This window comes from Charadrius vociferus, unplaced genomic scaffold, assembly GCF_000708025.1.
Source record: "Charadrius vociferus isolate BGI_N301 unplaced genomic scaffold, ASM70802v2 scaffold201, whole genome shotgun sequence".
In the NCBI taxonomy this organism is placed as follows: Eukaryota; Metazoa; Chordata; class Aves; order Charadriiformes; family Charadriidae; genus Charadrius; species Charadrius vociferus.
In genome coordinates this window covers 1,479,473-1,494,675 of record NW_009646936.1, presented here as the reverse complement: position 1 = coordinate 1,494,675, position 15,203 = coordinate 1,479,473, and positions in this window count along the sequence as shown.

Here is a 15,203-nt window from a genome sequence, read left to right as displayed (position 1 = left end):
CGCTGAAACCTCTCTGCTGTGAAACCTCACAGCCCCTCTGCTGTGAAACGAGTCAGAAAATGAAGTATTTTGTATAAAGTTGGTTTTTTCTTCATGCAGAGAGAGACGTGATCACTAATATGAAGGTCTGAGTTGAATATTTCTCCGTTGTATTTAGAAAAGTTCCATCTGTTTGAAGGAAAATTTAAATCCCAGTTTATCCCACTCAGGTGGTTGCCACAGTAGCATTCTCCAGCATCTCCTGCAGTTAGCCTTCAATTTACAGATGCCAGGCCTTTTATGAAATGAAATGTTGCCTAAGCTGATTTGATTAAAAGTTCTACATCTTTGGACAAAACCTATCATTCGCGGCGTTTCTTCTCCAACCCAGTTGAAACATCACCATATTACATTTAATTTTCTTTTCTAAAAGCCTTCCAGGCTGTTATTTTTATCATTCCTAACATTCTTGCTGTGAAGGGCTGGCCATCCTGAATCCCAAGACTTTCACAAGTGTGAAAGTCTTTATTCATTAAAGATAAAAACAGCTGGCCAATGCTTGTCTTCTGTTATGCCCCAGATGCCTCAATGACTGCAGCAATGAAATGAGAGTAAAAATTCAGGGTTTATCTGCTTGCCTAGAATCTATATTAAGAGCTTTGCAGAGGAAATGTTCAGTAGAGATAAGGATTGTTTTCAATTCAATTAATAATGTTTAATCTTTTGGTGTAATAAGATCATAGCGGTGATAATGTATATGTTGTAGAAACAGTCTGGCATTTCTGAGGCATAACAGTGAACTTGCAGTTATTTGTAGTAACCTAAGGGGAGAGGATGGAACAGGGACTCAGAGAAGCAAAGCCACAAATTCAAAAGATATGCCGTGTAAAGGTAGAACAAGACTGAAGGGGGAATGTTGTTTCTTTAGCACAGCAGTTAATCTGCAACCCATGCAACCGGCACACACATGCTTTAGAGGGAAAGCCGCGGTGTCAGGACCTTACACAAATACAGTGTGTATTTCCTGCTTCTGGCTTTCTGTCTTCTGGATCAGCTTCCCCACTCTTTTTCTCAACTTGCCTTTTTTGTTCTTGATAGAAAAAATCCAGGCTTGTATCCCAGAAGTTTTCTAACGTGCTTTTGCCTCTGCAATAGCTTACCTGGCTTTAGCACTAACGGATTTTTGTGGATGAGCAAAATAGCAGCTTCAAAACCAGATCATCACAGCCTGGCATGATTTCTGGAAAAACAACAAACAAATCAGTAACACACTAAATATCCTCAAGCAGGCCAAAAGAAGCTCTATAGTTTTAGTCTTTGCACAGCAATCGCTGTAATGTGATACACGTTCTGTGCCAGAAGCCAGCAGCTCGCAGTTTTTCGGAGCACTCCCACAAATCTTTCGAAGCACAGCCCGGCACTGCTGGCGCCGCTGCTCTTCTCACCAGCTGTGCCTGAGCTGTCTTCGGCCTTGGGTGCAGCAGCATCGATTCGTATCCAAACCTTACCTCTTCGTACGTGTTAAGCCCATCCAGATGACAGGCAGTGCACTAGTGTTAATAAGCCCCTTCCCTTCCATATTCAGTCTCCACAGTGCATTTTTGACAGGAGGAGAGATGACATGAATATGCAAGCTGTTTCACAAAGAAAGCCCCTTAAGCCTGCAATGACATTGCAGAGCACAGAGTCCACCGCTATGAAGTGTGTCCTAGTCGCAATCTTTCACTAGCCACATCTTATAAATCGCCCTGAACTCTGGGATGAGAGGGATGATGGAGGCAAATGCTGGTTGCAAATGTTCTTCACTCACTGCCTACCCTGTCCAGACTCCCACCTTCCAGGGGCAGGAAGGAAGGCGCTGCTGTTTCCACTCACGGGAACTGCAAAAATAAAAGGGCAGCAACCATTTACTGTCTTTTACGTGGACCAAACACAGTCAGGAAATAGTCCAGCTCAGGAACCCAGGCTTAGGTATTTTTATGAGAGCATGGCTGGTGTTGCCTTGAGTGCTGGCCTAGGGCAGCAAACTTAGACTCACTCTAAAATCTCTTGATATGTGGGTGCAATCCCCCCGAAGACACTTCGCAGAGTTCAAAGGGGACAAATCTTTCTCCTTCTAAACATCATAATTGTCAGCGGCGCGCCAGAAAAAGACATCTAAAGCAGGTGCATAAAACTAGGAAGCCTTTAAAAACTGGATTAAAAATCAAAATATCCTATAAATGGGGATTTCAACGTTTTCTCCTTTAGCCACTTCTTTTCTGATCTGATCGGGAAGCCATACGTCCTACCTTCCTTCTGGGTTAAAACTTTCTCTTTTATTGCAAATTCTCCTTGTTTATTGGCTTTCCACTGCTGCGTCGATTAGTAACATGGGCCAGGGATAGACAATATTCTCACAGACTGAGTTTTCCCATGGAGGACCCCTCCTGAATCCTGTAAGAGATCCATTTATGGAGTAATAGCAACACCAGGCAACTTATAATGCCAAAACTCCCCAAGATCAAGGCAAAGAGTTCCAGCTGCCACATTATTCACAGATCAATATCCTATTAAATTTGTTGAGGTGCTGCAAAATAAATCTTTACAAATTTACCATGAAATACCAACATGACTAAATGAAACAAGGTCTAAACGAAACAGACGAGTGGAGGCAAGAAAAAGGAAGAACTATCTTGACATTTCAGTATTATTCACAGTATTTAACCAAACATGCAAGAAATTTTCTGAAAGATACTTTAACCAAAGTGATCGCCATATTCAAAGCAAAGTTGTTTACTTAACAAAAGGCATAAAAGAAAAAAGAAAAAAAAAGTATTAAGATGTAGTTTGGGGCTAGCAGAGCAGCTGGAAACAAAGACAGAGATGAGAAGGAAAAGAAGATATCTGGGGGGAGCTGAAGTGTGCTGGGTTGTTGTTTTATCACTTGAACAACAGTGGGAAATCACTGGTTTCCAGGGAGCTCCCCTCTTGGGCATTCCTTATCAGCCCTGGCTCCTTGGGAGATGCAGCTCCTTGAATTTCCATTCTTACCCGTCCAAACTCTTTTCTCATTCTAAGAAAACTGCAGGTATGTACCCAAACTGCCATTCAGCTCACTCATGCCTCAATATACACCTGTTGCCACAATATCCCACGTATGTGTACTGATTGCTTGACGTTGAGAGCTTCCCATCTCCCACAGTCCCTGATCCGGCTGCTCTCTGTATACCAAGGTGGAAAGGCCACCCTGCCCGAGGCAAGAGTCTCTGCCCAAATTTGTCTTTGTTTCCTCTTGGTGTGAGTCAGACCTATGACATTACAGAGCATCTATGAACAGCACTTTAGCAATGCAGAATGCTTCTGCACATTTGGAGATGGTTTTTGTGTTTGTTTGCAGCCTTCCTAACTGTGTCTCTTAGATCACCACCTTCTCCCACATTTCTGCTAAAAGCTTATGCCAGCAAACTCACATTTGAATTTGGTCTGCTAAAACGTAAACCATCAGATGGCACATGTTCAGCTGGCACAATGCACTCCTACTTTCATGGAAGTACTGAGCAAAACTACCTTTCAGAGATACAGCAATCATCCTGAAACATCAGTGCTATGACACTGCACCTCCTCTGATAACTTAGATTTGTCCTCATCGGGAAAATGTTCAATTTTCTCCAGTGTGTCTTTGTTCGGCTCTGTGACCTGTTCTGCCAGAATGCGAGATTGGGATGCACACATGGAATGCGAGAAGAGCCGGGTGCAATTTTTTCAAGGACAATATTTTTCAATCCAAGCATGGTTTGGCTTTTAACAACAACATATGCTGCAGCAAATGTTCTTTTCTGTCAATGTAATTCATTATCAGATGAAATTTCCAAATGAAATATTTAAACAATGACAGAAATTCTAAATATTTAATTTAGAAGTCTCACCAGTGAAAGTAAGTTAAAAAAAAAGTTGTTAAATAAAAACCCACAATTTTTCTCCATGTGATCTATTTAAAAAGCCAAAACTATTCTCTCTGCACACTGAGAACTATTATTGAATTGAATTTTATACTAGATTTCCCATGAAAAACAAAAAAATTAAAGTTTTTAAAAGGAAAGTCATCTAAAAAAATAGATTTCTCCATCTATTTCCCGAAGATACTTATCTTTTTTTCAAAGAAGTAAGGAATTTGCCACACACAGTGCTTTCTCCCCTTCTCACACATACACACACATGGTTTTTCCCTTAGAAAGGCTGTAGGAGCTGCTGTCTCTTGGTTATGTCTACTAAAGGAAAAGGAAAGCAGAAACACAGTGCCACAGCCATGTCCCTACATTGCGCAGCAGACTTGACTGAGAAAGCAACTGCCTTAGGCCTGAAACTATGGACCATTTGTCTAATTCTGATCTTCCAGTAGGTGTATGCATCTCCTGGGCTATAAGTAGAAGAAAAAAAAAAAAAAAAAAAGCAGCATTAATCTATGCCCTGCCCCCAGCACAGGACAATGGAGAAGTTGCAGACTGAGCCTTCGCCTGGTTTCAGCCACCCAGAGACATCTGCAGGCACACAGTATTCTTTCTTCAGTATTATTCTGATTATTCCAATTAAGTATAAAGCAAAAAGGAGAAAAAAATCTATTAAAAATAAATGCTTTGAAGATATATATATGTCCAGTCTATCTCTGCAATAGCCCAAGTGAGAATATGCCATAGGGTTTCAATTAGAGTATCAAATGCTGTGTTACTGATCGCTTATTACACCATTTCTCCAATACCAAGTGCCATATGGCGTCCTGTCCCCCACGCCTACTGCAGACATATGCAAAACTCCCATTGCCCTTTTTTAATGCAAGCATCCTCTAGTTCCAAAGAAAGTAAAACAAGAGCCTCTCAAGTTCTGACCAGAGGACAGGCTGAATCGGTTTTTGTCCTTTCACAATTGCCTGGCTACTGTGGAGCTCCACAGAAACAAGTGTGACGGTGACATGTGAGGACATCTCCTTGAGCCCACCTGGGAAGAGCACATCAACGTTGTCACCCAGGAGCACACATGCAATGGAGAGGCATTGCATCTTCTCCAGCCCCCTGGACTCCTCCACTTGAATGTCCAGGCGCAGCAGGGTTGTGCGGAAGGGGCCCCCACCACAATGCCAGGGCAAGCAGGAGCTTCCTCCAACATAGGTGGTGAATTGATACCAAAAGCCATCCAAGGAGATGCTTCATATGTCTATGCTTCCAGATGAAGAGAAAGGCCACCATGACATATGCATCAAGTGCTCTGCCACCATATCCCTGCTGGAGAGGAGCACCATAGGTAGATGTTGGTGATAGCCAGATGCAGCTGCAGCTTTACGAGTGCCCATGGGAGCTATTTCAGCCCCAGAAGAGTGATATTCTGGTGCTCACACCAACACAGAGACAGAAGGGCTGAACACACCCCTGACCAATATAATTTTGATAGGTAAACTGATGTCCCAGGAGACGAAGGTGAAGGATTTCGAAATATTTCAATTGCTGTCTGAGAAACCTTCCTGTCCTCAGTCCTGTCTGGAATCACTACCTCTCTGCCAGCTGCTGTTTCTCTCCCCCTCCCAGCCAGGGATACAAGGGTGAGACCTTAGATTTTCACCCAAGGTCTCGTGTTAGGATATATCTCCACTACACACCATACCACAGCACAGAGCCAATGGAGCTCCAAATTAGGTTGGGTGTCCAAGCAGCTCCAGGCGCTCTGATTTCTGTTGTGACTCAGCTACTTCCTCTGCTGAGCACATGAAATTATCTCCACACAGTCCGTCAATCTGCAGGTTATGCACATGCTTCAGGACATGAGCCCCTACATATCATCTGACAGATAAACAGAAGAGCCCATACAGTACTGCAGGATTTAATTAATATGAAATCTCTCATACTCAACTTCTTAAGTCCACCCTTGGAAACATGCAGGGCAAGGGAGCTGTGTAAGGCCACAGTCAGTAATAGGTTGCCCCTCCTAATCAATATCAAAAGAGAAAAATACAGGTTATAGGTGTAAATGGTCCCCTAGGTGTGCAGTTCAGCAATATTTAAGTGATAGCAATCTGCCCACCTGCTTCACTCTGTTCTCACCTCAGCAGTATCTGAGCATCTTCAAGGTTATGGCTATAATGTCAGGTACCCCTCAATTAAGTGTGACAATACCTAGCACTTGTCAACAGCCCTTGTCAGCTGGTAAGTACATTACAATTATTAATTAGGTTTCACAATAGTCATCAGATGTAGGTTGCTAAGTACAGTATGGTCATCTCTGTTCAGTGACAAAAAGCCACTAATGCAGTTACAGCTGTCCAGCCATCAGAAACCTATGTATGTGGTTCACACCTCAAAATTTCAATGTTCTGTTACATCGTGGTTATTACCCTTTCCAAGGACTGAAAAGTCTCTTTTCTTCTGTGCTTTCCTGAAATACATACCTGCACCCTCAGCATTTCCAGCTCCTTTTCCCTTCCTGTTAAATCACAAGCAATTTAGAAGCCATTAGGATATAAAAATTGCTTACTGACTGACAGGTCTCTGAACACGTTGGCAAAACAGACTTTCAAGCCCGTACACGGGGGCAGGGAGCAGGGCCATGCTACTCTTAAAAGTTTCTGCTCCTACGGGTTTGAAACATTACATAGTGCCTGTGAACCAGAGTTAGTGGCTGCTGAGCTCCCTCCTTATGGACCGGGCACGGGGAGTGCGCATAAAGAGCAGGAGTCCACACGTCTGGAGGTAACAGCTAACATCTCTTAAGAAAACTGATGGGCCAAAAGGTCTGCACACAAGTCAGAGCACAAACGCGCCGTGTAATCCACTGGGACGTGCACTTCAATAACAGTCAAGTCATTTTTAAATAGGGCATCCAACAGGGCAAGCGTCGAGCGACCCAAACCATTCAGGGCGAGATTAGAGGCATCACTTGATTCCTGCCTTTCCGCACAAAAGAGTTGGTGGAATCCGTTGTGAGTTTGTGGGTTGGGTTTGGGTTTTTTTTTGTTTGTGTGTTTCCATTTCTTCTGTTTTGGGGGTAAAAGAGAAAAAAACTCCTAGGAACCATGTGCTGAAATGTCTCCAGATTTGGAATACCTCCCTTAGTCCGACTGTTGCAAGGCACCCAGCAGCTTCAGGACATGTACGTTGGATCGTTTAGAGAAGTCAACCTTGAAAAGAGATGTCTTTACTTTTATCTAAGACAGCATAGCATTCCCTTGCAATCCCAAAGACAGGAGACTGAAGAGCATGCCTGCAGCAGTGATTTAAGCTAACCTTTTGCCTTTGTTCTCCAAGAGCCTGGAAGGGCTCACGCGGTGACTTGCAGCTGCTCCCGGCGTCCCACTGCAGCCTGAGCTTCCCATACTGAGAGAGAAGGGGTTTGCTCAAGCCTGTAAGGACGGAGCTGAGCCTCTTCTGCCAAGGCAGGGACAGGGTGAGATGAAGGGCAGAGCTGAGAGAAAAGACCTGGAGAGTGAGCACGCCTGCCCCTCCTGCCTCCGGTCATGGGCAAGGAGCCCAGCAGCTCCCTCCCACTCCTGGACTTGGCACCAGTGCAGTCACCACCCGGAATTTGGCAATTCCCACCACCCTGCTGATGGCCACTGCCAGATCTGCCAAAACCTGTCTTCCAGACAAAGTCTCCAGTGCTCTTCCACTGCACGGCCAGGCAGCAAAAATGGTGCCAGCAGTCCCCGTACGCCCCTGGGGTTTCCCCACTGGTGTCCTTAACCCACAGTCAGGAGCTGCCCCGTGCCAGGGTGTGTGGCACGCGAGTGTGCCCTAGGGTGACCAGCTTGAAGCTGCACAGGCTGGGCTCAGCCAGCCAGGCTTGGAACCTTGCAGGGGTTAAGGGCCCAATTAAGCAAAGTGCTACTTGTCGTGGCAATGAACTGCTTTGCCAGCACAAATAATTAACCTGGTAACTCAGTTACCAGGTCCAGACGCCGTGTCTTTGGGAAAGATAGGGGGGGTTTTGCCTGATAGTTTAAACAAGATTTTTGCATCAGGTTTTTTGAATTTATTCTAGTTGATTGGATCTAAAACCTCTAATAGCTAAACCCATTTGTACTATATATACAAAACTATTTAATACAAAATAAATCTCGTATTAGGCCTCTTGCTGGGCTCTTGGAAGATGTTATACTGCACCTGTAAAAATTACGGTTAGCTTTTAAGTCGGCCCATCAGATTAGTGTCTTACAGGTAACGATTCCTATGACTTGAAACATTACATCTCAAATATTACAGCAATTTACTATCAAATAACAATTATTCTGGCAACACTGACTAACAAATTCCATTCAAATTATTTTTAAAAAGTACTACCCCTAAATCACTTTCCTGAGCAGTTAAAAAAATTATGTACCTTTTAACCAAAAATCTTAGGCAAAATCAACAGTCTTGGCTTTTATCCAGAAATTAAAAATTAAATAGGTAATGGCTGAAAAACATGTTAAAAAGCAGCCTGCTCCCAGTGGCGCTGATGACAAATTCTCATTGATCTTGGTTTTGTATTTCTACAATACATGTACGAAACACATGTTGTTAAACCAGAATTTGCCCTCTATAGGAAAGGAGTGTATAGTTATGCCTGTTCTAGTGAAAAACAAGCCAGGTCAGAATTCTTTGCAATGGTGCCTTCTGCAGCACCGTCCTTACTAACTGACAGACACTGTATGTAGCTATAAGGAGACTCAACAAACAAATGTGATATAGATGGATGAAGGGGAATGAGAAATATGGGAAACAATTCAGTGTGACAGAAAGCACAGCTCTTTAGTTCTAATCCCTTCTCTTCTCTCCTCTGCAGTGTCCCAAATAATCCTTATCTAAATATTTTATTCTGAAACAGTGTTGTCTCTTAGCTTTTTACGCCATGTTTTTGTATTTGATCTTAATCTTCTTCTATTTAACTTGTACCAGCTTCTGGCCTTTTCACATTTAAGGATTTTTTCTTTCTGCAGAAATTTCCCATTAGGATTAGGAAAAAATATAAGTATTTCTGAGGGTAAATAAGCACATAGGATCTAACATTATATGTGAGGGAAAAAAGATATGGAGATTTTAGCATTAATTCATTTGCCTAAAAGTTAAAGACAAGTCACATAATTTTTTTTTCTTGTAAGGATATTTTCCATAGGATGAAAGCACGCTGAAAGCAGTGCAGTGAAATTATACCAATTTACAATATTGCAATGCCTCAGATCTCCAGCCTGCTGTCTCAGGAGCGTGCCTCTAGCTCCCATAAACAGCTCTGGAGTTCTTTGGAGGAAACATTTACTATATAATTTCCCCACAAACTCAAAAGTCAACATCAGCTATAGTGTTGTTAAATTATTCCCCCCTCACAAAAGCAGATGTGAAAAAACATTATCATTACAGATCTCAAACACACTTTTTTTTATTACAAATTCTCATTGAAGATTGTTGATAAACATTAATTGTCATTATCCCAAAGTACCACAGAATGTGCATTCAATCATAAATTCCTCATAGGACAGTCAAGACTTTGTATTTTCTGTCGACACTTGAGTTTCTTCTGGTGGACGAGGAACTCCTTTTCAGAGCTGAGTCTGAACGTTGGAGGTAATTCACCACTATGTCTTTCAGAGCAGAAGCAGAATCCTGGTTCTTGTGGTGACCTTTCTCTGCTGTAAGGCTGTTGCCAAGACAGCCCACATACCGAACCAGCTTGCCTTTTCCTCATGTATTTCAGAGCACGGAGTGGGATAAATAAATACAAGCATAAAATCCCATTTTCTTTAGCAGCTGTGTATTTACTCTGACCTTATCATGCCGTATGAAAAAGCGTGACTTGGAATATAGTTGCACTGCCACAAAGCTGCAACTGTAGAGCATGTAGTTTTTTTTTCACCCTGGCTGCCACACTTAACACCAGAAATGCGAGCACAGACTTTGGCATGTGATGCATGGGCTCAGCAGGGACCTCAGTTTCAGTTTGGGAGCTCATGCTGAAGCCCAAGCCACTGATGGGCCATTACTGCCATTACTTTTGCTAGCTAAGTGAAAAATCAGGATGTGTCCTAGTGCTTTTATCACATTTCTATTTGAGTAGAGATGGCAATTATTATACGGATTTATCTGCAAAAGCTGTGTAAAATATTTACAGTGAGTCATGAGTCCTTGGGCTTATGTTTCCAGGAACTTGGCCTCAGGTTTACTGGCTTCATAATTATAACAGAAACCTCCTCCCACTTAGCCACCCTCACACCATGCTGCCTGAAGTTTTCTAAACCCAGTTAGTAAACAAAGAGACCAGGGTCAGGCATAGCTGAGAGAGAAAAAAAACTGCTGTAGTGAATTCAGCCTGGATATTTATTAATTTTCCTCCTGTTAAACACCCAAACAAACCCACACAAAATGTTTGCTTCCAACTAATGCAGGCTGCGAGGTTTAATTAGCTGAAAGCTCCACAAATTGAGCCCTGCTGAGTTTGCAGTGCTGCAGTTATAACCCAAGTTTTAAAGGAGACAGAAATGGCCTTAGGATATCTAATTATGTCCTGGATCAAAGTGAAACGGTGAACACCTGAGTTCAGGTGATAACATCATCATTTTTATTTTTTTTAAGTGAAATGAAAACTGTCATTGTTGTTCCAGGGTCTCTTTGAACTGCTGAAGTGTTACGCTCCTGAAGAGAAGTACAAACACTCAGCTAATGTAGAAGCAAGCATCAAGCACGCTCAAGGTGAGATGGTGTGTCACATTCTTAAGACTTTTGTGGTTGCTTTTTTTAAAAATTGTAATATCTTGGCATGCTCAGGTAACGGTTGCCTTTTTTTTTCCTTTCTTGTACAAAAATGAATATAAAAGCCTCAGAAATAGTGACACTGCACGTCTGTTCTAATAAGCTGATATTCCTCTTGTCAAATGTGGCTTGTAGGACTTAACATCTCTTCTTTAGATTTAATAACATGGTTATTTTTACCAGTATGTACTTAAAATGGACAGTCACATACCTGTTCAGGGCAGGAGTGCAATCCTGATCCCTCATGAATATGATGAAATCTTGTACCATCATCTAGTACAGAAAAGACAAAGTGAGTCAACCCCACAGTGTTGCTCTTCCTAAAGCCAGCCCTTGAGGAAAGCCTACCTCCACGAATCCTTCCCTTTTCTCACTGGTGGCCTTGCTCTCTGTTCCCTACAAAATGGTCTCAAATTTCCCAGTGTCTCTCTCTGCGGCGCCCTGGGTGCTTTGATGCCCTGTCTTTCCCAAAGGTGCGTCGGGCTGAAGCCATGAATGTAAAGGCTGTTGCTTCAGGAAAGCTCTCTGGAAGCCATCCTTTCCCAGAAAAGACAACTTCCAAAGTCTGTCTCAAAAGAGGCGTGCTGCTTGCTTCATTTGTTTTGGCTTCTCCTGGCTTGGTTCCTTGGGGAAGCAGCTTATAGGCTCTTAGATCTTGGGAATCCAGCTGTCTCCTGATTACAATGCTGGCTGTCCTCCTAATTTCCCAATGCACTATTTATCCTCTCTGCTGCTTTGGACAGCATCACCCACTACCCAGTTTGTTTTGCACAGAGGTCCAGTACATGGAAGAAGAAATTCCAATATGGGGCATTAAAAAGCTGCACTGGGAACTCCTGCCCCCAGAAAACACAATGTCACCTCTTATTGCCATTGTCACTGTATTCTCTGTGTGTTTACTGTATATATTTATCTAATTATCATTTGTTATGCTTTGTTTTTCATACAGCCTTGACTTGAGAAAATTTTTTTCAGATCAGCCAAAGGTTGGAAAGGATCACTTACAAAGCGAAGGTAAGCACCGAGGACTCCCTAGATTTCAGCCCTGGGGTATAACCTGACTAAATGATCTCTAAGTGAAAGGCAGCTCAAGAATTTGGGGCTAATTCCCATCTGTTTATGTCTCAAATTTTAATGCAGACTCTCATGGAAGGTTGATGTGTGACTATGGTGCAGTATCATGCCAGCTATTGCTAGATTTGCTTCAGTAAAATCACTGAATTTGTATTGATGTAGGGTTAGCATAACATAAAGGAAAATTAGGTACATGATCGCTGATGTTCTGGTCAGTATAGTGATTTTTTAATAAAGTCTGTTTTGATGAATTGATGCTGACAACAAACTATCCATTATTTCAGGATTTGTCTTCCAGTGCCTCGCATTTTGAGCACTCAGAGCTATCTGTGCCAACTACGTGTCAGTTCTGTCCTGTCATCATTTCACACCCACTTTGCATAAAAGTCAGCAGCCAGACAGGGGGATGGCAGGGAACAACAGCCGCTTTGAAAACAGCCACCCTGCTCTGTCCCCTGACACCACCAGGCTGAAGGTCCTGGGTGACTGAAGCTCACGCAGGCCTTGGGGCCAGGGGGAGAGGTGGGATGCTCCCTTCTCCAGCTTCATCCTTCCTACACCTGCAGGACCAGCAGCTCTGGAGATAGCAGAGGGGATCCCCTCCTTACCTTCCTGGAAAACCTTCTCTCTCCAAAGGACCTTAACGGAAGCCCAGCCAAAGGCCTCGTCTTGTGTCCAGCCCGTGACCGTGCAGCAAAGTTCATAGCAGGACAGGGAGAAAATCAGCACTCGACACTGCAGCAGGTTCTGTTTTAGGCTACAAAGGCTGAAGCGGTGAGAAGAAAAGCAACTCCCTCTGGAGCAGTACAAGGCGGTACACGGGCCCGGGCCACATGGACCAATTTGTGTCAAACACCGCTTAGAAAAGCTGCCAGGAGAGGCTGTCTTGCCAGGAGCAGCTGCAGGGTGGAATAAAAGTGTGTGTATGCTGGGAAGTTAAAAACATCTCCAAGCTTAATGACTGTTTTAGTGGTGACCTGGAGCCCACATGAAAGCAGGAAAAGCGCGCTGAATGTGCTCTCTGGTTTATTACCACCCATTGTCTAAAATAAAGCGAGTCGAAAAAGATTGTTAAACCCTGCTGCAGTCTCAGGGACCAAATCAGCCAAACCAATAATTCCACTGCTTGTTGTTAACACGTCCCAGAAATGTGAAACAAAAGGTACAAGCGATGTGTTGCTCTCCTCTCTAATTTTAAACACGGTCCTGCAGACAAGATGTTCCTTCCCACAAATTCATTACAAAGCAGCAACAATAGAGAGATAAAGTGAAATAAAACCTCCACAGCTCCCTGGGGAAGTACAATCAATTTCTAACCCTTTTTTTGTTTTGTTTTGCATTTGTGTGGACAACAGGCATCCGAGGGTAAGCAGACATAAGAGAACTGTGGGCTATTGACAAGTCATGGTTAAAAGAGGAAAGACGGATGGGAGTTTACACTGTTCTCCAGTTTACTGTGCAGGAGAGGGAAAGAATGACAGCAGAGGTGGGAAGAATTACCATTGCTTTCGTAAAAGATGGACAATTGGTTCTCTGAATTATGGAAGGATCCAGCTTAAATATAATAATTAGCACAGAATGGAACTGGAAGTTTCTTTCATAACGAATAGCAATTACCAAGGAGGCTTGGCTTTAGAAGCTAATGGGAGTTTGAAATGAATAGGGAAGTACGGAGCGGGTGTACAGAGAGCAATTTAATCAGCCCAGGGATATAAGGGGCCATGGTCAACTCCAGTCAGCATGGTGGAATATAAAACACATATATTAAAATATCAATAAAGGAAACAATGGAACCATTCAAAATATAGGCTGAGTTAGTCACTGTGCATTTCTCCAGACTGCATGGTGCTGCCAAATCAAAACCTATTCATTCCCCTCACCTAGGAAGTCAAAACGAAAAGAAATGCGTTGTCCGTATACTGGAAAGCCAGGGAGGCCTGAAGTCCTCCGTAAGGATGTTAGGCCATCAGCCCTGCAGGGACATGGAGGTGAAGGGAAGCCGTGTATGCTGAAGCTTTTATACCTTCAACAGAAAAAAAAAAACAAAAACCAAACCAAACCAAACCAAACCAAACAAACAAACAAAAAAAACCACACAAAAAATCCACCCAAAAAAAAAGAAAAGATTTACCACTTGAAAAACATTAGAAATGCAGGCATTTCTAAGGCAAGCAGAGAAAAGGTGGCAGTGAGGGTAGGCCAGGCCATGGGCAGGAAGGAGGCAAGGCTTTGCAGGAAGGTAGGAGTGGGTTAAATCTTCAGAATAATGAAGAAAGCAGTGATAACCAGAGTCCCACAGGGGCAGGAGGAGGAGGGTGGTGCCTTTAAATGTTCCAAAATCCTGACAATGTGAATTAGTCTTGCCCTGAGATTTTTGGACTCGGTCCATCTGTCTCTTAATACTTATCAGCTATATATCATCTTCAAGCACCTGCAGAAACATTAATCCTAACACCAGTCTTCTCAGGTAGATTTGTAATGTTATTGTCCTCACCTATAAATAGCAGAGCAGAAAGATGAGAAATGAGACCAGGCAGAAGGTCTCAAACTGTGTCTAAACAAGGTGTCAAGTGGTGGTTTAATTCATGTTAGGCAACACTGGGGGTTTTCTGCACCTTTTCTCCCAATACAAACAAGTCCAGGCAAGCCATACTTTCTCCTCTGTCTTCTCAGCATAAATCGACATAAATTGCAGTTAATAGCTGGGAAGAAGGGATCAACCTTTATAATATAAAGGTAAAGACAGAACTTAATGAAGGAGTATCAATCTGGCCGAGGTCAAATACCAAAGAGGAGAGGGGAATGTCACTGCAGAGCCAGGGGTGTGTGACACGGGGTTATTGCAGATTGAATCGTATGCAAGGAAAGGGGGAATTAGGAGCCATCCCTCAACTGCAGAGGAATATCTTTGCTATTTGGGGCCCCCTGTAATATTGTTTATACAGGAGCTGCTGATGAGGAAAACTGACTTCCCCGCTCGCAGCTGAGACGTGGGCAGCAGTGGAACTCACACTTTCATCCAAATATTTCACTGAATTTCCCCCAAGTGCTTTTAATATCTCATCGCTTTCATTGTGAGTTGATTTGATTTTCTTTTAGTGCCACCAGCTGCTCCACACACAAAAACAGTTGGCTGTGAACTTCAAAGTTTAACACTGATTTTCACTGCAGTTTCATGCCAACATTCCTATAGGAGAAGATGGAGAAGGGAAAGTAGCTTGTTAGGGACACATTTCTCTTCTGTCTGTCCTGGAAAAGTGGTCTTCAGGTACAACACTTTATTCTGCATAGACAACTACAGGCATAATCCATCAGAGCACAGGTCCACCTAGTCTACTGCCCTGTTTTCAAAGCAGCTACTGGCTAAATGATGCAGTTGTGTAACGGCGTGCCAAGTGATATGCT